Source organism: Quercus lobata, chromosome 5 (assembly GCF_001633185.2).
Source record: "Quercus lobata isolate SW786 chromosome 5, ValleyOak3.0 Primary Assembly, whole genome shotgun sequence".
Lineage (NCBI taxonomy): Eukaryota > Viridiplantae > Streptophyta > Magnoliopsida > Fagales > Fagaceae > Quercus > Quercus lobata.
This window is the reverse complement of record NC_044908.1, coordinates 81487961-81513967: the sequence shown is the minus strand read 5'-3', so window position 1 is coordinate 81513967 and position 26007 is coordinate 81487961. Positions and strand designations below refer to the sequence as shown.

At 37.5% G+C, this 26007-nt stretch overlaps 1 pseudogene across 1 annotated transcript; it reads right to left on the bottom strand.

The window, feature by feature from the left end:
- Positions 1-288: 288 nt before the first annotated feature.
- Positions 289-12312, bottom strand: LOC115992836 (annotated as a pseudogene). Its single transcript, XR_004092683.1, has 3 exons — positions 11333-12312; positions 9467-9750; positions 289-612 (listed from the first exon to the last, which is right to left on the bottom strand). The product of XR_004092683.1 is annotated as a cytochrome P450 76T24-like (transcript).
- Between the last annotated feature and the right edge of the window lie 13695 nt (positions 12313-26007).

Here is a 26007-nt window from a genome sequence, read left to right as displayed (position 1 = left end):
AGTTCGGACAGACATGAAAGACAAATACAAAGGCCAAGATAAATGCCAACGATTAACTCCATTTTGAAAGCAAGATTACCGGGCACTAGGTGGAATTCGAACCTTTTCCGACAACAAATGAGTTTACTAATTGAGTTAACTAGCATCCATAATAGAACTGAAAACTAATGGTGCGTGATATATAATTGTTTTCCTTTATTATGCTCAAGCAAAATCCTAATATTGAATAAATTAGTTTAAGCATAGAAAAATTCACATTTATATCTGACTAAGAACAGACAATCAAAGTTATAAGGATTTTATGGGAATAGCTCTGAGGGGCACCGCCCTTTGTAAGGAAATCCCAAACGTCTCACTAATGTCCATGTCTTCTGGCCTCATCTCATCTAGGAGCTTCCAAGCAAAGTAGTGAAGAAGAGAAGCTAACATCAAGTGCACCATTCTGTTAGCTAATGGCAATCCAGGGCATATCCATCTTCCAGCTCCGAATGGAATAGCTCAAAATTTTGGCCTTTAAAGTCAATGTCTTGCGCTAAAAACCTCTCAGGCATAAATACATTTGGATTTTGCTATACGCTTGAGTCTTGTCCCATTGCCCACACATTTATTAGTGTGAAAGCTAACAACAAATTGATATTGTGCTGCCTTACCAAATACGGTGAAGGCTCTTTGCATTTATACACTGATCAATTACATAGTTTCAGATGTACATGAAGAGTTTGAATTTAAATATACAACAGCTAAATGTTATCTGTGAGCTGGATTGTTGTAATCTTGGCTGTTGTGATAATCTTGGCTGTTATCCTCCAGTTGTGTGATCTTGATATTTGAGTTTTGAATGGCAGAGGTAATCTTATCCTTAACACACCTCCTCAAGCTCAAGGATAGAGGAACAACCTTGAGCTTGGTCCGAAGAGAGACAAATTTAGAGGAGGACAGTGGCTTTGTAAAGATATCAGCAATCTGATCACGATTAGAAAGAAAACGAGTATTAATTGACTTGCGCGCCACCATATCACGTACAATGTGAAAATCAATTTCAACATGTTTTGTACGAGCATGGAACACAGAATTGGAGGATAAATATGTAGCACCAATGTTGTCACACCATAAAAGAGGTGAAGGTGAAACAGGAAAGCCGAGTTCAAAAAGCAGAGAAGTCAGCCAAGATATTTCTGTTGCAGTGTTAGCCAAAGCTTTATATTCAGCTTCAATGCTTGAACGAGCTACAATAGCTTGTTTCTTGCAACTCCAAGAGATGAGATTAATGCCAAGATAAATGCAATAGCCACCAATTGATCTTCTGTCATCGCGAGAACCTGCCCAGTCAGCATCGCAGTATGCTTGAAGGAAAGAAACATTGGAACGTTGGAAGTGAAGACCAAAATTGAGTGTATGTTTGAGGTATTGGAGAAGGCATTTAGTAGCTTGCCAATGAGTAACAGTTGGGCGGTGCATGAATAGAAAGAGTTTATTAACAACAAAGGCAATGTCAAGCTGTTTAATAGCCAAGTATTGCAGCCCTCCAACTGTGCTACGAAAAAGTGTGGGGTCTTCATAAGAAGTTCCATCAAAGGCAGATAAACTAGTTGAAGCAGCCATAGGTGTATTGACTAGTTTAGCTTCAAGCATGTTAGTTTTCTTCAATAAATCTAGAATATATCGCCTTTGAGAAAGAAGAACACCATTTTCATGAGGAAGAACTTCAATGCTGAGAAAGAAATTCAAAGACCCCAAATCTTTAATGCTAAAATCCACACCAAGCAGTGAAATCAACTCAGTAATGGCAGATGAGTTAGAGCATGTAATTAAGATGTCATCTACATAAATCAAAATATACATAGTAAAAAGATGATTTTTGTAGATGAAAAGTGAAGTATCTGAACAACAACCCTTGAAACCAAGTGAGATAAGCTTGGAAGTAAGTCTAGAAAACCATGCTCTAGGTGCCTGCTTTAAGCCATAGAGAGCCTTTTGAAGTTTACATATATGATTAGGATAGTTTGGATGGACATATCCCGGTGGCTAGTGCATAAAAACATCTGAGGAGAGAAAACCATGTAGAAAGGCATTATGGACATCAATTTGTCGAATTTGCTAGCCCAAAGAAATAGCAATGGAGAGCACAATACGTACCGTTGTAGGTTTCACAACTGGACTGAAAGTTTCAATAAAGTTTCAATGAAATCAACTCCAGATCATTGATGAAAACCTTTGGCAACAAGTCAGGCCTTGTGGCGCTTTATAGAACCATCAGCTTTCCGTTTTATGCGAAACACTCACTTACAGCCAATAACATTGGTGGTAGCCATTGGAGGAACAAGGACCCATGTTTTGTTTTTGAGCAAAGCATCAAACTCCTTGTTCATAGCCTCTCGCCATTCTGGAAACTTACAAGCTGTAGAGTAACAAGTAGGTTCAGAATCACTAAAATCATGTTCAGCCAAGAGAGCTGTGGGGATGGGATAACGGATGGTGCCATCGGTGTGGTTTTTGGGTTTGGAAATATTGTTCTTGGACCTTGTAGTCATTGGGTGGGTTGGCTAAACAGTGGGTTGAGGTTGCATAGTTGGTTCACTTTGAGGTTGGATAGTTGGTTCACTTATAGAAGAAGCTGATTAGGTGTTAGCTAAGGAAGAAGAGATGGGGTTTACAGGTGGAGGATGAAGGGTATCTGGAGCAGATTGTGTTGAGTTTTGTAGGATTGGGCTAGGTATGGTGAAGTGGGTTGGTAAGGTGAGTGAAGGAATCGGGCTTGTAGAGATAGGTGAATGGGCCGGCCCAGACTTGGTAACCATAGGCATGACAGACTCAGTGGACTGAGAAGAAATTGGATTGGATGGTGAAGAGTTTAGAAAAGGAAAATGGGTCTCCTTAAAATGACATCTCTGGAGATATATATTCGGCTTGTGGAAGAATGAAGACACTTGTATCCCTTATGCAACAAACTATAGCCCAGAAATGTACAAGGAAGAGAACAAAGTTGAAGTTTATGGGCAGTATAAGGACGAAGATTAGGCCAACATTCACAACCAAAAACTTGTAAGAGAGAGTAATCTGGAGGGGAACAAAAGAGTGTTTCATAAGGAGAGGAATTTTGAAGAAGTGGAGTGGGCAATCGATTAATGAGATAGCAAGTCGTTTGAAAAGCATCATCCCAAAATTTTAAGGGAACACCAGCATGAGACATTAAAGCAAGGCCAATTTCAACTAAATGACGGTGTTTACGCTCAATGACCCCATTTTGTTGAGGTGTATGAGGACAAGATAACCGATGTGAGATGCCATTACTTTGAAGGATTTGGTGGAGGGGGCAATATTCACCACCCCAATCAGATTGAATTGTTTTTATTTTTAGATCAAAGTATCGTTCAACATATTTTTAAAATTTAAGGAATATGGAAGAAACATCACTTTTGCAAGACATTGGATAGAGCCATGTGTATCGACTAAAAGGAATCCACAAAAGAAACATAATATTTATTTCCAATGCTAGAATAGACAGGGGACGACCCCCAAACATCAGTGTAAATCAATTCCAAAGGAGCTGCTACACGAGAATTAGATAAAGGAAAAACTAATCCATGACTCTTAGAACTAAGACATGTTGGACAAGAGCTGTCCATTTTATTTGCAAACACTGGAAGACCAAACTTTGAAACCACATGAGAGACGACTCGCAAGGTTGGATGTCCAAGAAGAGAATGCCACTGTGTGAGTGTGGCGCGTTCACTGACAAAGGCAGAGGAAACTAGACGAGAAGAAGGACCACGATGACGGAATAGAGAATATGGAAATGAATATAACCCATGGTTACTTAGACCTTGCACCAGAACATTCCCCGTAGCTCGATCCTTCACAAAGAAACAAGAAGGATGAAATTCAAGATAAGTGTTGGTGTCTTTGGTAAATTTGTGAACAGACAATAAATTCTTTTTAATTAAAGGAACATGCAAAACATCATGTAGAAGAAAAGAAGTAGTAGGTGTGAGAATTTTGGTTTGGCCAATTTGTTTAATATCTACCAGTACCGTTACCCATCTTGATGTGGTCTGAACTTGTGTACTCTTTAGCTTGCATGTTCAGATTGGCAAGATCAGTAGTTATGTGATGTGTTGTGCTAGAATCCAGATACTAGGAAGGATCTGTTACGGGTTGAGGTGCAGCAAAATAAGCTTGCATGTTTTGATTCGAATCCCTTTGATAAGAGTTGTCAAATTGATGATAACAGGCCAGTGCATCATGTTTAGGTTTGAGGTAGACTTGACAGATGGTGCGAGGAGCTCCAGAAAAAAGAGGTCGAACCACGACCACGCCCCCTGCCATGGAAGTTTCTGTTGCTATTGTTGTTGGTGTTATGGCCTCTACCAGATGAGAAAAATTGTTGAGACCGACCACCACGACCCCCTCATGATGATCCTTTCTTTGCTGCAATGTTAGCACTTGCAAGAGCTAAGTCAATAGCAGGTTGGTTTTGCTCAAGCCTGAGTTCATGAGCAAGAAGATGACCATAAAGATCATCAAGAGTCATTGGATCCACTCGTGTTGTAACTGATGTTACAAAGGAATCATACTCCGAGCCAAGATCGGACAGAAAATATGAGACCAACTCATAATCATTTAGAGGATTTCTGAAAATAATCTGCAACAGAGAGATTGCCCTTTTTCAGTGTGGCAATTTGATAATGAATTTGCATGAGACGTGCTCTAGCTTGAGAAGAGAACATGTGTTCAAGAGTTTGCCAAACATCTCGAGAGGTGAGGCATTTTACCACATGGGTGAGTATAGATTTTGACAATGATGGTGTCAATGCACTGAGGATAAGTTGATCTTGAAGGTGCCATTGAAGGAATTCAGGATTTGTAGTGATAGTGGCTACACCATTTGAAGATTGGCTAGTGATAGATTGTGGGGGTGCAAGCTTAGTCAAAAAAAGCTCTGATACCATGTGAAAGCTAACAACAAATTGATATTGTGCTGCCTTAGCAAATACGGTGAAGGCTATCAGGCAGTTAAGAAGAAAGGATCAGAGAATAAGAAGAAAGAAAAGAATAGCTAAACGACACAACAGATAAGTTACAAGTTTATTTAGATCAGTAGCTAAATGACATGTAGTTTTAGATGTTAATTTAATTCAGATTGTATCACACGTGTGTTGTAACTAATCTCTACATGTGCTGTAACTAATTCTCTTATATTTTGGTCAGTTAGTTAGGCTCTGTTTGGGTGTTTAGGTTCAGAGGTGTATATAAGCATAGATTGTGTACAGGTTCATTCATTTACATCAATTAGAGAAAGTTTCTCATCTTTTCTCTCAATTTCTCTCTTTGTGTTCATACATCTTTTCCTTTCCTTCATCTCTATTTTGTTACATGGTATCAGAGCTTGAGCCTTCTTCAATGGCATCAAATACTCAGGCTACTCAAACTGGTTCATCTTCCTCTTCTCAACGAGAATTGACTCCGATGGAAGATCCACGAAGTCCATTTTTCTTGCATCATGGTGAAACACCAGGTGCGATTCTGGTTACTCAACCATTAACTGAGGATAACTATCCTATGTGGTCCAGAGCAATGAGAATGGCTTTGGATGCCAAAAACAAACTTGGATTCGTTGATGGTACTGTTAATGCATCAATGGCTATCACACCATTAGAGAAGCAAGCTTGGTCCAAATGCAATTCAATGATCTCCTCTTGGATCTTGAATTCAGTTTCTCCTCACCTTACTGCTAGTGTGATTTATAGAGACACTACATTTGAAGTGTGGAATACTCTCAAGAAACGATTCTCTCAAGCAAATGGACCAAGGATCTCTCAACTTCAGAAAAAAATCTCAACTATGATGCAAGGTGCTGCTATGGTAACAGGTTTCTTCACTAATCTTCAAGCTGCCTGGGATCAACTATTGAATTTTAGGCCTTCACCTTGTTGCTCATGTGGAAAGTGCACATGTGGTGTGAATGATAAAATCACAACCTTCCAACATCAAGATTCCCTCATGCAGTTCTTAAATGGCTTGAATGATTCTTATTCTCAAGTCAGAACACAAATACTCATGATGGAGCCTAGTCTTTCCATTGATAAGGCATTTTCTTTACTGATTCAAGAGGAAACAAAGGTATTCAGGATTTACTGTTGCTCCTTTGGTTGAATCAACTGCTCTTGCAGTCAAGAATCAAGGATTCAATCAAGGAAATTCATATCCAGGACACAACAAGAACACCAAAGGAATAAATGCAAAAAGAAGGCCTGTGTGTAGTCACTGTGGGAAGCTTGGTCATGTTATGGAAAAGTGCTACAAATTGGTAGGATTTCCTCCAGGTTACAAGCAAAAAGGCAGAGTGGCTATGGCCAATCAAGTCTTGATTGAAGATGATCAAGGCAATTTTGGTATTCAACAAGTCAATTCCTTTCCTTTCACTTCAGAGCAGTATCAACAACTAATCTCAATGCTCAGCTCTCATCATGCATCCACATCTGGTGCTGCTAATGATGCATTACACTCAGCCAATTCTGCTCTTTCAGGTAATGTGTGTAACACTTGGTTAGATTTTGTTTCCTTAGATTTGCATCATTCAGTTTTGCTGTTAATCCTGTTAATAAAACTGCTTATGGTATTGATGTATGGATCCTTGATACCAGAGCCACAGACCACATAGTTCATTCCTTATCTTTGTTTACACATATCACTAGCTCCATTTCCACATTTGTTCAATTACCTAATGGTGAAAAGGTCATTGTTACACATATAGGTACAATTCATGTTACTTCAACCTTGAAACTTGAAAATGTACTCTGTGTTCCCTCTTTCACTTTCAACCTGATTTCTGTCAGCCAATTAACCAAAACACTTTCATGTTGCTTTGTTTTTTCTATCAAATTTGTGCTTTATACAAGACCTTACTTGTTGGAAAACGATTGGAGTGGGTGAATTACATGACAATTTGTATCTACTGCACACTGCATCATCTTGCAAATTTGTTTCAGAAGATTCTTCAATTCTTGAGTATGTTTTTCAATCTTTTGTTAACTTTATGTCTGATTCAATGTCAATTCCTAGTGTTACCAAGCCTTATCTTTGGCACATGAGGTTAGGACATGCCTCTAATAATAAATTTCATGCTTTACACAGTTATATCCCTGATGTACAAACTTTTCATATTAATAAAAATTGTGTTCTTTGTCCAATTGCAAAACAGAAAAGACTTCCATTTCCATCTTTTAATCACATTTCAAATAATGCTTTTGATTTGATCCATTGTGATGTTTGGGGACCATTTGCCAAGCTCACTCATGATGGTTTCAAATACTTTCTTACCATTGTGGATGATGCCACAAGATCCACTTGGGTTTATCTTATGAAATCAAAGGCTGACACTAGACCTTTGCTGATTTCATTCTATAACATGATAAATACACAATTTCATGCCAATATTAAGGTCATTAGAACTGACAATGCCCTTGAATTTTTCTTATAAGAATTTTATGCAAATAAGGGAATTATTCACCAACATTCATGTGTTGCCACTTCACAACAAAACTCAGTTATGGAGAGGAAACACCAGCACATTTTAAGCATTGCAATGGCATTGAAATTTCAATCTAATGTTCCTATTTCCTATTGGGGTGAATGTGTGTTGACTGTTGTCCATATCATCAATAGATTACCTTTCAAAATCCTGAACTAGAAAACTCCTTTTGAAAAACTCTATGGCAAACCTCTTTCCTTTGCTCATTTAAAAGTTTTTGGTTGCCTTTGTTTTGCCTCCACTTTATCCCATAACAGATCAAAATTTGATCCTAGATCATCTCGTTGTGTTTTTCTTGGTTACCCATTTGGAGTTAAAGGTTACAAATTACTTGATTTAACTACCAAAAGGTTTTTTGTATCAAGGGATGTCCATTTTCTTGAGACTGTGTTTCCTTTCATTTCACCTTCCCATTCTTTTTCTCCTCACACAAATATTCCTTTATCTCACCTTTTCCCTTCAGTAGCTCAACCACCTACCTCCTTATTTGATTTTCCCACCTCTAGTACTCCTACTTATGTCCCACAGGTTCCTATTTCTGATAACCTTTCCACTCATGATGTTCCTTCTGATCCCATTTCTCTTTTAGATAGTTTACCTACTGAGAATTCTGTTTCAGCCTCTGCAGATTTACTTGTTGAAAATTCTGCAGATTTACTTGTTGCAAATTCTGTAGATTCTTCAACTTCTAATCCCTCTCAATCTATCCAACCTGTCATTCCTTCCACTATTCCATCTTTTGTTCCCTTAAGAAAGTCTTCCAGGATATCTAAACCACCTGCATACTTAACTGACTTCAAATGTAGCACAGTTGTCAATGATAATCTCCCTTCTCTTTCTACCAACAAGTCAGGTACACCCTTTCCCTTGTCTAATTACCTCACTTCCTCCAAATTATCCTCCAATTATGCACATTTTTGCTCTCTCATATCTGCCATCCCTGAACCTACATCTTACCATGAGGTAGTCAAAGATCATAATTGGCAGGATGCTATGGCATCTGAAATTGTTGCTTTGGAAGCAAATCAGACCTGGTCCATTACACCTTTACCTCTTCATAAAAGGGCCATTGGGTGTAAATGGGTTTATAGGGTTAAATATAATGTTGATGGCTCTTTGGACAGATACAAAGCTAGGCTTGTTGCCAAGGGTTTCACTTAACAAGCTAGTTTAGACTTCACTGACACTTTTTCTCCTGTTGCTAAACTCACTACTGTCAAAACTTTGCTTGCAATTTCTGCTGTGAGAGGTTGGCATTTAGTTCAACTTGATGTGAACAATGCTTTTCTTAATGGTGATCTCCATGAAGAAGTATATATGCAATTACCTCAAGGATTTCACATCAAGGGGGAGTATCAGGCAGTTAAGAAGAAAGGATCAGAGAATAAGAAGAAAGAAAAGAAGAGCTAAACGACACAACAGATAAGCTACTAGTTTATTTAGATCAGTAGCTAAACGACATGTAGTTTTAGATGTTAATTTAATTCATATTGTATCACACGTGTGTTGTAACTAATCTCTACACGTGCTGTAACTAATTCCCTTATATTTTGGTCAGTCAGTTAGGCTCTGTTTTGGGTGTTTAGGTTCAAAGGTGTATATAAGCATAGATTGTGTACAGGTTCATTCATTTACATCAATTAGAGAAAGTTTCTCATCTTTTCTCTCAATTTCTCTCTCTGTGTTCATACATCTTTTCCTTTCCTTTGTCTCTATTTTGTTACAAAGGCTCTTTGCATTTATACACTGATCAGTTACATAGTTTCAGATGTACATGAAGAGTTTGAATTTAAATATACAACAGCTAAATGTTATTTGTGAGCTAGATTGTTGTAATCTTGGCTGTTGTGATAACCTTGGCTGTTATCCTCCAGTTGTGTGATCTTGATATTTGAGTTTTGAATGGCAGAGGTAATCTTATCCTTAACAATTAGTAATTGTACATTTTTGGGCACAATGAAGCCACACATTTCTACATTTGTTTCAGCCTTATGGGGTACTAGAAATGGCACAGGATTGTGCAATCGAAAAGTTTCTTTCACTATAGCTCGAAGATAATGGAACTTTGAGATGTCTGATTCTTGAACGTGCCCATCCTTGCCTAGGACTTCTTTAAGCTCATCTCGTGCTTTTGCCATTTTTTCCGGGTTTTGTAATAACACTGTCATTGCCCATTCCATAGTGGTTGATGTTGTACCGATCTCTGCTAGAAACAAGTCCTACAATAAAGGAGTATGAGAATTGATTGCCTAATTTTATGGCCTGTTATGGTCAGAGCGTAATACAAATACTATGAGTAGTGAACTCGATAAAAATAATGTCAATCAAATCACAACAATTCATATTAGTAATTGTCAGTCCATAACGTAACCAATGGTGCTAAAGGTTGAGGCCCACAAACTAACAGAGATCCCAAGGAGTACTAGCCATCAAGTTTGTTGAAGCTATTTGAGGATGAAAACTGGCCATACAGATTGATTAGCATTCATTCCTACTTTAAGTAGTATGTGAAATTCACAAATTTTTGAATTGCACCAATTAACAGTCTAAAATGGTACCCATATAAATGTGCAATGGAAATCAACATATGGCCTGATTGTCAAAATGGGGGTCATATAATTCATAAAGACTTTCCTTGATTGTCAAAATGAGTAATGACGATGAATATATTGACTTCAAACTATCGATAACGGTGAGGAACCAAGAAAATATTTACTCATTTCTTAAAAGTAAAAAAAATTCATATATAAATTAAAAACAAAAATAAAATGTTGATACAGGTATCATGAAATTATCCGTCTTATCAAAAACCTTTTTTTTTTTTTTTTAAAAGTGAATCCTTGTCTCAAAATAAAAAATTATATATCTCCTGTAGGAGTTCTTGATCCATTATAATGAATTAAATAATATTCTACTACTCAGAACAAGTTTATATTCAAAAAAAATCAAAATTATTAACCTAGTATTAAATATTATTCTTTTTGTTATAGATAATTTTTTATTTTTTATTTTTTATTTTATTTTATTTTTTATTTTATTTTTCTTTCTTGTTGAGCGAAATACATCACATGCAAGTATTAAATCATAGTATTAGGTAGGGCTGTCCATGGGTCGGGCAGGTCGGGTTTTTGCCCAACTCGCAACCAACCCGTACCAGATCAGGTGGTCGTTTTTCAACCCGCAACCAACCCAAAGCAGTAGTGGATTCGTCGGTTCGGATTGCCGGCGGGTGGTCATCAGTTTCGGGTGAACCCGATTATCATTGGAATCCTTCGAAACGTGGCGAGATCTCGTCAGATCGGGCGAGATCTTGCCAGATCCATCCAAGATCCGGTGAGATCCCGTTGGATTTTGCGAGATTTCTGCCAAATCATGATGAGAAATCGCTGGTTCGGCTAGATCCGATGTATATTGTGCCAGAAATCAACGGATTTAAGTGAAAAATTTGCCGGAATCTGGGAAAAAATGGCCGGAAAAAAAATTGCCAAAATCTGGAAAAAGTGTTCGGAATCTAGGAAAAAATTGTCGGAATCTGGAAAAAAATGGCCGAATTTTAATGGACGTCGGACAGGTCGGGTTTCACGGGTTTTAGAGGAAGAGATCCGACACCTAACCCGCTGGTGTCGGGTTTTTGGCGTTGGGACCTGAGTCCGACCATCGGAGCCGTCGGATCAGGTGATTCTAGGTCGGGTCTGGGTGGGTGGGGCGGGTGGGCGGTTTATTTGGATAGCCTTAGTATTAGGTATAATTGTTTTTCAGATATTTTCATTGAACCAAATTTTTAAAGAGGTAGTCAATTACCATAAGCAAATGTTTGATATCAAGGAGGCTTATCTCTGAATTATCTTTTTCAATGAGACTGCGGAGTGAATTTAGTACATCGTTGCCTGCTTTAGAACCCATTGATGAAGCTCTTGATTGCAGTCTTTTCTTGATGATACCTTCTAAAATCCCTAAAATTTTTGTTTAATATATCCTTGTCCTTTTGCATACACCTTGGGGGTCAAGAAATCGAAGTGCTGGGAAATAATCTGCAATATTTGGCCTTCCAATTTCTTTGGCAACACCACACACAAGGTCCCGGAACTCTTGGGACAACTGAGAGTCATATTGGGCCATATCCATAGAGAAAAAAGTGTTTGATATTGAATTAAGAACTGTTGTGAACACTAATCGATCAATATCAATGGGCGAACCACTTTGGCAACTTTGGTTAACATGGTCAATTAGCTCTTGTACCTTTGTTTATTGAAGGGCTTGTGTGGCATCAAGACATTGTGTAGCAAATATTTGGGTAGTACAAGATTTCCTAAGGTTCTTCCATTTCGAATTTGTGGGCAACCACCCGACTGAAAATTCGTGGTGGTCATATACACGTGCCATATCTGGGATGGTTCGGCTAGAGAAAGCTTGGTCATTTTTTTGAAGTGCTTCTTTAGCTAAGTTTGGAGAGGAAATGACTATTGTTGTTATGCTCCCAAGCTTGAGAGTCATTAAGGGTCCATAAGTTTTTGAGAGCTTTGAAAGATCTCGGTGGGGTAAGTTGCTAAGTTCCAAGAGGTTTCTGATGATTGGAAAAGTCTTGGGGCCTGAGGGGAGAGTCTGGCTTGCTAGTTTGGAGGTGAGCACATGAATTGATACCCACTTAAGTGGAAGTATCAGCAAAAATACTTGGTAGTAGTCCATTCACTCAAAATTGGTTTGTATTTCTTGTGTTGGATAGAAGAAAATGGTGAGTGTTCATCCAGAATAAGAAAGTTAGGGGAAAGGTGTGACTGAAATTGATTGAGGATTTGAACTAGATTCTGATGCAATAGTCTGTTGGGAAAAATTCTATATAACTGTGAATAAATTTTGCAAGCACAGTGGAAGCACAACCACACAATAACACAAAGATTTACGTGGAAACCCTTTCTCCTTGAAAGGAAAAACCATGGGACAAACTCCGAATAATTTCACTATATCAAATAGAGATTACAACACTTAGAGATACAACTTGAGTAAAGAAAAACTCTCTTTTTTTTTTCACTCACTGCTCTTTTTCTCACTGTGTATTTTCTCTTCCCCTTTGTATTTTTCTCTTTTCTTTTGCTTGCTCTCACTGATGTAGTTCTACCAGGCTGCACTTAGTCCTCATACTCTGGGACTTCACTTCTTTTTTCCCCTGCCCAAATGGCTGAATGGCCTCTCCATTTATTTCTTCATCTTCTCCTTCTTTTCTCCCTTTTACACTCTTCACATCAAGTCACAATAAATGCAAGCCAACTTGTCTTGACTTTGTTTCAACCAATTTCTTTTCTTTAGCTCTGCCTTAGCTGAAGACCCTTCCCTTTTGCTTCTTTCTTTTCTTTCTTCCTTTAGCGTGTCCAACATGCCTAAGCCAACCAACACCAATAACTCATGCTGACTTTTGTACATAATGAAGAAAAGTTAAGAAACATGAAAGACATGCTCATTAAATGAGCATGTCTATTATGTGGGCTGGACTCATGGTGCAGTGCACCCAACAATGTCCCCCTCCAGCCCACTTATGGAGGAGATCTTCAACTTAACTCTTCAGTTAGAATTCATGCTGGCCAAGTCAATACCAGACTCAACCTTCATCATTATCTTCATTAACATTGAGAAAATTTCATCAAAATTAATTCCTTTCATTCGTAAAGAATTTATTTCACTTTGGATATCCTTAATCCAATTTCTTGGCCCCCCTTGCTCAAGACCTTCACAATCTTTCACTTCCATTCTTCCTAGCATCATGATATTTTTCATCAAAGATCACTTTCTCATTTAAATCACTTTCAGGTAAAGAGAATTTTACTCTCTTGGCTGCTACACCATTAATATCAACTCTCAACTGTTGAGCTTTCTCAAAAACTTTGATTGCATTGGACTTTTTCTTACAAGCCCTCACATGAGTTCTGTACATGCCACAACAAGCACTCCCTCTAGCAATCACTAATAATCCTTTACAAAGTTTCCATCTTCCATTGCCAAGATGGTTACTATAACCTGCTCGATCCAAAGCCAATGTAGACAACACATTCATCCTTAAATCTAGAACATGTCATACATCCTTCAATTCAACATGCAACCAACATTGGTCTTGATGCACACATCACCAATTTCCACAATTTTTGAGTAACTGGAGTTACCCATCTTCAAAACACCGAAGTGGCCTGCTTTGTATGTGGTGAACAACCTTTTTATAGGGATAACATGGTGGGAAGCTACTGAATCAACAACCCACTCAACATCATTCTTAGCAACATGCTTACATTTTTGCTCTTCAAGAGAGAGCATCAAAACATCCTCATGAAACACAACTACTATAGTATTCTTCTCATCATCATTCTTTTCATCTTTCTCTTCAGTTTGTTCTTTATTCCAATGCCAACAGTTTCTTTTTATGTGACCCTTTTTCCCACAATGGAAACATTCTCTCATCTCTTTAAACTGAGATCTACCTTTTGACTGTGACCTATCATTAGATTTGGCCCTATCATCAAGCCTTCTGCTTCTAGTTCTGCCCCTGCTCTCCATGACAAGAGCTTGATCTTGTGAATTGCTTATACTAGCATCTCTTTTGCGAACCTTTTCACTTAGAATCAAATCTCGAATATCATCATATTTGAGTTTGCTCTTCCCTACAGAATTGCTCACTGCCATTCTCATGGCCTCCCAACTGTTTGGCAAAGAAGCCAAAACAATTAATTCACAGATCTTATCATCAAAATCAATCTCCATAAAAGACAATTGATTTGTGATGGTGTTAAACTCATTCAGGTGCTGAGCCACAGGAGTACCTTCCACCATCTTCAAATTAAACAACTTCTTCATCAGATGCATCTTATTGTTAGCCGAAGGCTTTTCATACATGCTAGACAAAGCCTTCATAAGATCCACTATGATCTTTTCCTTCATAACGTTGTGCGCAACTGATCTTTTTAGAGTTAATCTTATAACTCCTAGCACCTGTCTATCAAGAAGACTTCATTCCTCTTCTTCCATACTATCTGGTTTCCTTCCCAAAAGAGGAAGATGTAATTTCTTCCCATACAAATAATCTTCGATCTGCATCTTCCAATAGCCAAAGTCTGTGGCGTCAAACTTCTTGTTTCTTGACGTCTTTGCTTCTTCTCCGGCCATTGCTCCCAATCGAACCTGTCTCTGATATCACTTGTTGGGAAAAATTCTATATAACTGTGAATAAATTTTAGCAAGCACAGTGGAAGTACAACCACACAATAACACAAAGATTTATGTGGAAACCCGTTCTCCTTGAAGGGAAAAACCACGGGACAAACTCCAAATAATTTTACTATATCAAATAGAGATTACAACACTTAGGGATACAACTTGAGTAAAGAAAAACTCTCTTTTTCTTTTCACTCACTACTCTTTTTCTCACTGTGTATTTTCTCTTCCCCTCTTTATTTTTCTCCTCTTTTGCTTGCTCTCACTCACGCAGTTCTACCAGACTGCACTTAGTCCTCACACTCTAGGACTTCACTTCTTTTTTCCCCTACCCAAATGGCTGAATGGCCTCTCCATTTATTTCTTCATCTTTTCCTTCTTTTCTCTCTTTCACACTCTTCACATCAAGTCACAATAAATGCAAGCCAACTTATCTTGACTTTGTTTCAACCAATTTCTTTTCTTCAACTTTGCCTTAGCCGAAGACCCTTGCCTTTTGCTTCTTTCTTTTCTTTCTTCCTTCAGTGTGTCCAACACGCCTAAGCCAACCAACCCCAATAACTCATGCTGACTTTTGTACATAATGAAGAAAAGTTAAGAAACATGAAAGACATGCTCATTAAATGAGCATGTCTATTACGTGGGCTGGACTCATGGTGTAGTGCACCCAACATAGTCAACTCAGGTTATCAAACATAAAATCAACCATTGGTTTAAGAGCTTATTTTGTTTTCAATAGAAATTTGGACTTTTTTTTTTTTTTTTTTTTTTTTTTTTTTTGAAAATGAAATTTGGACTATCTGGGGAAATTTTAACTATAGATGGAATCCAAATTGTCCTCTTAAAGATATATTCGTATGCCTCATGGTCCTAGTGCTCAATTTATATTGTAAAATTTATCTTGGGCAGGGCAAACCCTATGCTGTGGTCTCTATCAGGGCCGGCTCAATACATTACAGGCCTAAGGTGAAAATGTTAGGTGGGGCCTTATCTCATATTATAAAATTTAATTAATAAATTTTTATGTCAATTTTTATTTAAATGTATTTTCCTACTTTTTAAGATACAAAGTTATTGAAAGAAATTTTGTATTCAAGTTTCCTAAATATTTTCTTCAATATAACTAATCCACTTATTTTTTTGTGGAATAATTGGTTAGTTATACATTTTTTTCTATTCGCAGAATTACATTTTTTAGTTAACAATTAGAATATTATAATAAGAAACCAAAAAAATATATAAAAATATATACATAGAAACAAAGAAGAAATTGAACATGAAATTTTATTTAAAAAAAATAACTTTTTTGACTAAAATAATAATAAAATAAAAAAGCCTAAGAGATAAGTACATAGTGTTGAGTGGTTGGAGATTACTATGCTACCACATATACCCAGGACCCTAGCCCAACCCAATTTGTGAATCAGTAAAATTTGACATGACAATGCTTTCTTAGAGCACTCACAGCAGTGGTGCTATATTTTTATATTTTAGCTCCTCAAACACCAAAATGATGCTCCAGCAGTGGAGCTAAATCCTCTTTTTTTTTATTTTTTTTTTATTTTTTTTTTAGCTCCATTGCTACAATGCATTGTTCATGAGAGCTAATTTTTTTTTTTTTTATTCTACCGGTGATTAAAATAATTCCACTTGCACATTTTTTTTCATTCTTTTATCCGTGCCTCTCTCTCTCTCTCATTCACTCTCATTTCGATTCACTCTCTCAACTTCGGTCTCTTAATTCACTCTCTCAACTCCCACCGAAGCTCGACATCACCAATCCACCAGCTGTCCCAAGCCGCCGATCAGCCTCAGACCCATGCCCCCGATCGCCTCAGACCCACTTCTCTTTCGTTTTCTCTCTCTCTCTCTCTCTCTCTCTCTCTCTCTCTCCGTTTTTAGCTTCGATTGGGTCCCACATTACCTGACTCACCTCAAATCGGAGCATTCCGTTTCGCTTTGCACTCATCATCACTATTTATGATCACTGAACGATGATCGACGTAGGTCTCGTCGGCGGGTACTGAATCGGACAGAGTATCAGGCATGGGTTTCAGTTTGGTTGTGTTGATTTTTCGGGGTTTTTGTTTTGTTCTTCTTCATTGGTTTTGATGGGCACGGTAGGGTTGTGGTTGTGCAGTGATTTTATGGGCTTGATGGTGGTTGTGGTGGTGTGTTGGTGGTTGAATGAAATATTATTTTATTGTAGTGTTTATATTATTTTATTGTAGTGTTTATATTATTTTATTGTGTTAAAAGGTAAAATAGCTCCACTGTTGTAGGGCATGAGAAGGTAAAATAGATAAAATGACTTTTTGTGTAGCTAAAAAGCTAAAAATTTCGTTCCACTGCTGTGGATGCTCTTAGAAGGTTAAAGCATCACAGTGAAGCAAGTATCAAACAACCAAGTAAACACTCTGAAAAAGTAAAACAAAGTTAATAGTAGCAAGAACCAAACAATGACATAAGTAAGAAAGAATAAGACATTTTAGAGTAGTGCAAAACCTGAAGGAGGGCAATGCTCATCGGAGGGGAGGGTCCAATGCACTGCTAAGAAATGTATGAAAAAATCACTTTCCAACAATTAATTAAAAATATTTGAGGTTTGGGGTTTAAGATTTGAGATTGATTTTTATTTTTATTTTTTTGTCTTTTGATTTATGTTTTGTTTTTTGAGAGAGTGGGAGAGAATGTTTTTTCAGATTCTAGGCGTGGGAGATTAATGACTCACATAGAGAATTGAACACTTTAGTTGCACATTCAATGTTTATTTTTTTCTAATTTTTTTTGTATAGAATTTAATAATACTTTCAATTTATTGGTTAATATTGGGGTTTAATTAATACTCTCAATGGTAAAGAAATATCTCTATTACTTAAATTTGAGGGCTTTCTTTTACTTTTATTGGTTAATATTTGATGCCTAATTAATCTCACAATGGCAAAGAGATATTTCTATTGCTTAAATTTGGGGCCTTGGGAACTTTGGGGCCTTAGGCGGTTGCCTCAATTGCATCGTGCATTGAGTCGGCCTTGGTATCTATTTGTATCATGCAAAGCAATAATTGGTAATCACAATAAGAATGTATAAGATGTAATCACGTTGTCCATATTTTAGTGAAACAAGCTAAGCTACTGCATGATGCACACCGATAATGTTTTAAATTGTCATGTGAAAAGATTATATAGAATGTTCAAAATATATTAAAATAATAACATAAGTAATGTGCAGGTTTTATTGACTTAAAGAATATTTTATTTTAGTTTAGTTTAGTCTCAAGAGGACAAAGAATTTAGACGGTTGCATAATTGTCATAGAAATTAGTCGAAGTAACAAATTCATCATTGGAAGGCAAAAATTAAAGTGTAAAGGAACAATGTAGAAATATTGTAGTTTAATAATGATAAAAGCATTTCAATCTATTCCATATATTGATTTTAGTATATATGCTGTCTAGTAAGTTACGTGTTCGCTTAATCATAGGTTTTTGTTTCTTTAATACATTTGAGTTAGCATAAGATATTTATGATATCATATTAATGTTTAGTTGTCTATGGAAAGATCATAGAATTTTTATGATATCATGTTTATGTTATTAGAGTATTATAGTAGTAGCTTAAATGAAATATCATTCTAATGAAATTTTAATATGATATTTACGTATATTTCCATGAAATATACATTTTTTTTGTTTGGTTCATGTATAAATATTAAAATATTCTTATTAAAAAAAATTTAGTTCTCAACTTGGGGTTGTATTGTGAAGTATGTTGAACACATTCAACATTTTAAAAGGCAAGTTGAAATATAAATCAATTTTTTTATTTATTTATAAATTTTAATGGGTTTGGACTTTTAAGAGGGATGATCTTTCAGCAAAGATAATTTAAATAAGAATAACATGATCTTAACATTTTATTTTTTTATAAATATATTTTGGTAAAGAGTGCACAAAATTAATGTAGCAAAGTGTCACGTGACAGAACCTCGTGGTCTCCCTAGAATTTGTGGGCATCCACCCCCATTGAAACTTTGTGATGGTCAAAAATTTGGGCCATCTTTGGGATAGTTCCACTAGTGAGGGCTTGGTCATAGTTTTGAAGTGCTTCTTTAGCAATGTTTTGAAAGAAAATGACTATGGTTGTTATGCTCCCAAGCTTGAGAGTCTTAAAAGGTCTATATGTTTTATAGAGCTTGGCAACTGCTTGATGGGGGTAATTTGCCCAGCTCGAAGGTGTTTCCAATGATTGCAAAAGGGTGGGTGAGTGTGGGCAAGCCATACTTCCGGCTTGCTAGTGTTAGTATATAGCTTAGACTAAATTAGCCCATGGGGCTTAGCCCAGTATACTGTACTTGTAGTTTACTCATATTACTTGTACATCACACATACCTAGCCTATATAAGGCTCTCTATTGTACATTATTATTTATACAAAATATTCAGACTATTTAGTCTTTTTCTCTCACTTTATATTCTTAACATGGTATCAGAGCTTTATCAAATTCGTAAAGAGACAGGTCAGTTTATTACCAAGCAGGCTCAACAGTCTCAAGATGAGGAAGAAGATTATGAATGAAGGAAATAAAGGTATTGATAAACCAAGATAAGATCTTACTCTGAATACTCTCCCATTCCTCTAGGCGTTCTTCATAATCATCCACTGTAATAGCAGTCTTGGAGGCATCTTCTGCAATAGTGGCTTTAGACATAGGTTTTGGTACTGACTTAGGAATTGAACCAGTCACATATCTCCACAGTTTACGACCCTTGATAAAGACAGTCATATTCTGGGACCATGCATGATAGCTAGTAGGACCGTCCAACATAATGGTGACAGGACATATGATATCTCGTTCGTTTTGTTGAGCCATAATGAAGAAAATGACCAAAAAGAGAGATTTAGGGACCTCAAATGAAGAAACTAAACCCAGAAATGAAATCTACGCGAAAAATTGAGCAAGATAGGCCCCTTCGAAAATTTTTGACCTCAATTAATGGCAGTGGCGACGGTTAAAGTTAATGGCAACGACAAAGTCAACGGATGTTGACGTCACTAAGGCTAACATGGCGACACGGTAGTGAATGGTGTGTGGGTGCGTGGGGCGCGTGAGAGTGCGTGAGATGGGCGATGGCACTTGTAGGTGCATGGGCACATGTTACTACGAGACCGAACCTTTTGTTGGTGTGTGGGAGTGCGTGCAATGCTGAATGGAGTTGATTCAGGTTGGGTTTTTCTTGAAATTGTGCGATCTATCAATTTGTGCTCTCAGTTTGGCAGGGTGATGGACATAAAGACTGGATCCGAGGGTTTTTGGTGCTATGGGTTTGACGGCGATAACTTGCTTCTGACAGTGGGCATTGGACGAAGGCAAGGGCAGCAGAAAGATGCTGAAGAAGACCACAAGTGCTAGAAATCAAAGCTTTATTGCACTAATGATTCAAGCTTGGAGTTCCACATTGAATCAAAGCTTTATCAAATGTGCCAAGAGATAGGTCAGTCTATTTTTTATTTTTATTCTCAAACTTCTACTATGTGGGAACAACTCTTTGCTGTAGATCCTCCACTAGTGTGTTCTAAGGACATTGAGCTCTTTGTCAAATATCAGGATTGCCGTAAATTTATGCACTTCATGATGGGTTTACATGAGGGTTTTGAGCCTACTAGGGCTTCCTTGCTTAGCCGGTCTACTGCTCATTCTCTTGATGCTGCATTCAAGGAGCTCATTTCTGAGGAGAACTGTTGGCCTATTACTGCATTCATTTATCCTCCACGAATAAACTCTAGGTGTTCCACCTCTCAGTCTTCCAAAGGTAATCACTGCGAGTTTTGTCGTGCCAAAGGCTATGACATCTCAATTTGTTGCAAGCTGCAGAAATGCAAGAGCAGAATAAAGCTTCTCTTCCTTGGGCAGCTGTTGTATGTCCTTCAGATCCATCGATTCCTACAGGTCCATCTTTGGCTTCCTTATTTACTACGGCTGATATTGAGGCAGTAGTTCAACAGGTTTTATCTCGAACTTTCACTGCCCTTTCTGTATCCTTAGGTAGACAACCTTGGCTTTTTGATACTGCATGTTGTAACCATATGACTTTTGATGAATCCCAATTTTCTGATAAGGCACCCATAGAACACTTCATCACCATTTACACTACTGATGGAACTCCTATGCCTGTTAGTTATAAAGGAACAATCTCTTCTCCTTGTTTATCCCTTAGTGACACTTTTCATATCCCAAAGATATCCCTTAATTTTCTTTCTGTTAGTCAACTTTGTGAATTAGGCATAGATCTTCTATTTACTAATCATGGTGTGGATGTGCAAGATCCCCTGACGGGTCAAGTGCTTGGGACAGGCCGTAAGGTTGGTTGCATGTTTGAGGTTCATGACTTGAAGATTCCTTCACAAATTGTTTCTGTAGCCGCTACCACTGCCACCCACTCACCTGATCTATGGCATGCTCATCTTGTTTATCCATCCTTATCTTGTCTACTATTGTTAGCTTCTCAAGGTCATTTAGGTTCAGTTTAGTTTCAAAAATTTGATTGTACTTCCTGTCATTTTGGCAAACAAACAAAATTTCCCAGTGACTCCTTTGCTTCTGCACCTTTTGATCTTATACATTATGATATTTGGGGTCCTGCATCGGTTCCCACTAAGGGAGGATCTAGATATTTTGTAATATTTGTGGATGATTTTTCTCGATATACTTGAATTTATTTGCTTCACCATAAGTTTGAACTTGTGTCTATTTACCAAACATTTTATAAAATGATTGAAACACAGTTTAATCATACCGTCAAAGCTTTTGATCAAATAATGCTCAAGAATATAATGATAAATCTTTCCTATTCTTTTTAGACAGTCATGGTACCCTTCCTCAATGGTCTTGTCCTTACACCTCTCAACAAAATGGTCATGTAGAATGAAAACATCGTCACATTCTTGATGTTGTTCGCATCATTCTCATTTCTGCCTCTCTTTCTGAGCGCTTTTGGGGTGAGGTAGCACTCACTGTTGTGTACACCATTAATCGTATTCCTTCACCAACTACACACAACAAATCACCATTCGAGTTTCTCTATGGTCAAACCCCTGACTACTCATCTTTTCGGGTTTTTGGTTGCGTTTACTTTGTCTCTCTTCCTCCTCATGAATGAACAAATCTCCAACCTTGTGCTCGTCTCTATTGTTTCCTTGGTTATGGTGTATCTCAAAAAGGGTTTCGCTGCTATGATCTATTTTCTCATTGTCTTTGTTGTTGAGACATATGTGTTTCACTTGTTAGGAACATATGTCATTATTTTATGTAATTGACTAATCCTTTGACAAAACGCACTTTACTTGTAATTTGGTAGATTTAGGATGTGTTTAATACCTCAAGAAACATGTTCAAGTCTAGTATTAAAGCCATGAAGATTGGGCCAAGAAACAAGTGAAGAAAAATTGTTCATTAAAGCTGGACAGATAGCTCGACACCTGCGGACAGATAGCTCAACAGCTGCTCGACACCTCTCGACAGTTGCAGACAGATAGCTTAACACCTCTCGATAGCTGGTGGATCGATCGAGAAAGCTTCTGTCTCCTCGATAGCTTCTCGATAGCTGTATCTGTCAAGGTTTAAAGCTCGACACCTACTTGACACCTGCTATCTATCGAGGTTACGGAAATCAGAATTTTCAGATCTGATTTTTGGGCCAGGCTTTTGTATTTGTGTAAGGTTTCTTTTCTCATAACCCTAGACCTATATAAGACTTATTTTAGAGGCCGTCACATAAGAGAATACAAGAAGAACATATGCAAAAGGTGACCGATGCCTTATTCTCTCTGAAAGAAGCTACTGCGTCTTTGCGCCTTAGGGTTTTGTAACCAAGTGCTTCTTGATCTTTATTGTTGATGAAGTGAAGAACTTTGCAGCCAACATTTTTCTTCTAGTTGGTGATTATGTCGTGTACTGGGATCTGTGCAATTGGTTAGTCACGTACTGGGATTCGTGCATCAAAGGGTGGCGTTCATATATTGAAGAGTTCAGAGGTTCTGAAGCGGCAGAAGGTTTCTACTGTGAGTTCATCTATAGGGATTGTAGAGTTTAGGGACAAAGGTTTTGTACTAGATCTGAAACTTCTCTTTACTATAGTGGATTGCTTTTTGGGAAGGTTTCCCCCTAGGTTTTTTACTATGAAACTAGTTTGTTTCATCAGTTTTCCTGGGTTATTATATCTTGTCTTATTTATTTTTCCGCTGCATGAATTTGACATGATATTGATGTTTGTTTGTTTTAACAAGTTTTATTGATAATAAATCTAATTAACAATTTGGATTTAAAACTTGTTAATTATATCAACCGGGGTCTAAATTTCCCAACAAGTGGTATCAGAGCGGGTACACTTTAATTGGATTAATTTCCTAAGTGTGATCCTTGACCCCCATTGTCATGGATCGTGGACAATCTCTTTTAATTCCTCATTTATTTGATGGAACTAATTATACGTACTGGAAAGTTTGTATGAAAGTCTTTTTGCAGGCTCTAGGTGAATAGGTATGGCAAGCTGTTGAAGTTGGTTGGATTAAGCCAAAGGAAGCGCCGGTGGATTGAGATGATGCAACAATCATAGCAGCAAATTTCAACAGTAGGGCCTTGAATGCTTTATTTTGTGGGGTGACCAATGAAGAATTCAAGAAAATATCATCCATAGAAGTTGCCAAGGAAGCATGGACCATTCTTGAGACCGCCTATGAAGGTACCAAGGCAGTAAAGACTGTGAAACTTCAAAGACTCACTAGTAGTTTTGAAGAAATAAGGATGGAGGAGGATGAGACCTTTGATGAGTTCTATGCTAAACTCAAGGATATTGTGAATTCTGCCTTCAACCTTGGAGAATGTGTTGCAAAATCCAAAATTGTTAGGAAAATCCTTAGGTCCTTACCTGAAAGATTCCATGCCAAGATCACTGCCATTGAGGAAGCAAATTACATTGATCAAATTCCTTTGATTGAGCTTGTAGGGTACCTTTAAACCTATGAGATGGGATTAGGCTTAATTGGAAAAGGTGGAAAGAGTAAAAACTTGGCTCTTAAGGGTATAGAGGAAGAGATTGAGGACTCTAAAGATGAAGATGAAAGTGAAGATGAAGATGAAGATGAAGCTGAGGGTGAGGATGATGATGATGGTGATGACGATGATGCTTCTGATGATGATGATGGAGATGCTAGCTCTGCCGATGAGATGTCTACTTGACACTCTTACCCTTTGTCATTCATGACAAAAAGGGAGAGTAGTTTTGGTATGAGAGTAGTCCATCTTAGGGGGAGAGTTAGTATAGAACCATTTTGTTAGGGGGAGCATTGATACATTTTAAGGGACGTAGAGAGGATAGTATGTATCTTTTCTTTTCTTTCTTTTTAGATACATTACTCTTGTACATGAGGTCTTGTGACCATTTCTAGACATACATTGTACTTATCTCCTTATTTATATTGATGTATGGTTTCATTCACCTACCCCTTTATGTGTTGTTTCTTTTCTATCTTTATACATATGTTTCTTATACTTGTATGCAATATATTATTTCTGTTTCACACAAAGATGCCTTGATGAGTTTTGTTTAAAGTGTTTCAGAAATACAGGTTGTCAAAGTCTACTTGCCATAAACTCTCTTCTTGCAAAATTTTTCAAGAGTTTGTGTAGGATAGATTTTATTGTATTCAACAAGTGAATATGAGTTGAATGATTTATGACTTCTCTCATATGTTCATTTGTTTGTTGTGATTTTGTCACAGATTACCAAAGGGGGAGATTGTTAGGACATATATGTTTTACTTGTTAGGAACATATGTTATTATTTTATGTAATTAGCTAATCCTTTGACAAAACGCACTTTACTTATAATTAGGTAGATCTAGGATGTGTTTAATACTTCAAGAAACATGTTGTTCAAGTCTAGTATTAAAGCAATGAAGATTGGACCAAGAAACAAGTGAAGAAAAGCTATTCATTAAAGCTGGATAGATAGCTCGACACCTGTGGACAGATAGCTCGACAGCTGCTCGACACCTCCCGACAGCTGCAGAAAAATAGCTTGACACCTCTCGATAGCTGGTGGATCGATCGAGAAAGCTTCTGTCTCCTCGACAGCTCCTTGATAGCTTTTGATAGCTGTATCTGTCAAGGTTTAAAGCTCGACACCTGCTATCTATCGAGGTCATAGAAATCAGAATTTTCAAATCTGATTTTTGGGCCAGGCTTTTGTATTTGTATAGGGTTTCTTTTCTCACAACCCTAGACCTATATAAGGTTTATTTTAGAGGCCGTCACATAAGAGAATACAAGGAGAACATATGCAAAAGGTAACTGATGCCTTATTCTCTCTGAAAGAAGCTATTGCGTCTTTGGGCCTTAGGGTTTTGTAACCAAGTGCTTCTTGATCTTCATTATTGATGAAGTGAAGAACTTTACAGCTAACATTCTTCTTCTAGTTGGTGATTAAGTCGCGTACTGGGATTCACACAATTGGTTAGTCACGTACTGGGATTTGTGCATCAAAGGGTGGCGTTCATATATTGAAGAGTTCAGAGGTTCTGAAGCGGTAGAAGGTTTCTACTGTGAGTTCATCTACAGGGATTATAGAGTCTAGGGACAAAAGTTTTGTACTAGATCTGAAACTTCTCTTTACTATTTGAAACTTCTCTTTACTATAGTGGATTGCTTTTTGGGAAGGTTTCCCCCTAGGTTTTTTACTGTGAAACTAGTTTGTTTCATCGGTTTTCTTGGGTTATCATATCTTGTCTTATTTATTTTTCCACTGCATGAATTTGACATGATATTGATGTTTGTTTGTTTTAACAAGTTTTATCGATAATAATCTAATTAACAACTTGGATTTAAAATTTGTTAATTATATCAACCGGGGTCTAAATTTCCTAACATTTGTGTCTCCGTCATGTTGAGTTTTAGGAACATCGTCCTTTCACGAGTCTTTAGCAGTTTCCTGCGTCCTCTTCCTCAAAGTCTCCCATTTTTACTAATCTTTTCCTCCCTCTCTATCCTGAACTTATGGAGGATTCTTCGACATTAGCTGCCTCTCTAGACGACTCATCTCTAGTTCTGTCCTCGGCATATGATCCGCCTATCTTGGATCTTGTGGCACCACCCTCTCCTGAGTCTCCTATTGGTCCCGAACTTCATCGTTCCACCCGGGTAAGCATTCCTCCCCCTTATCTCATTGATTATCACTACTCTTTTGCTCTTACCACCCTCTATGAAACTCACACTTATCGTGAGGCC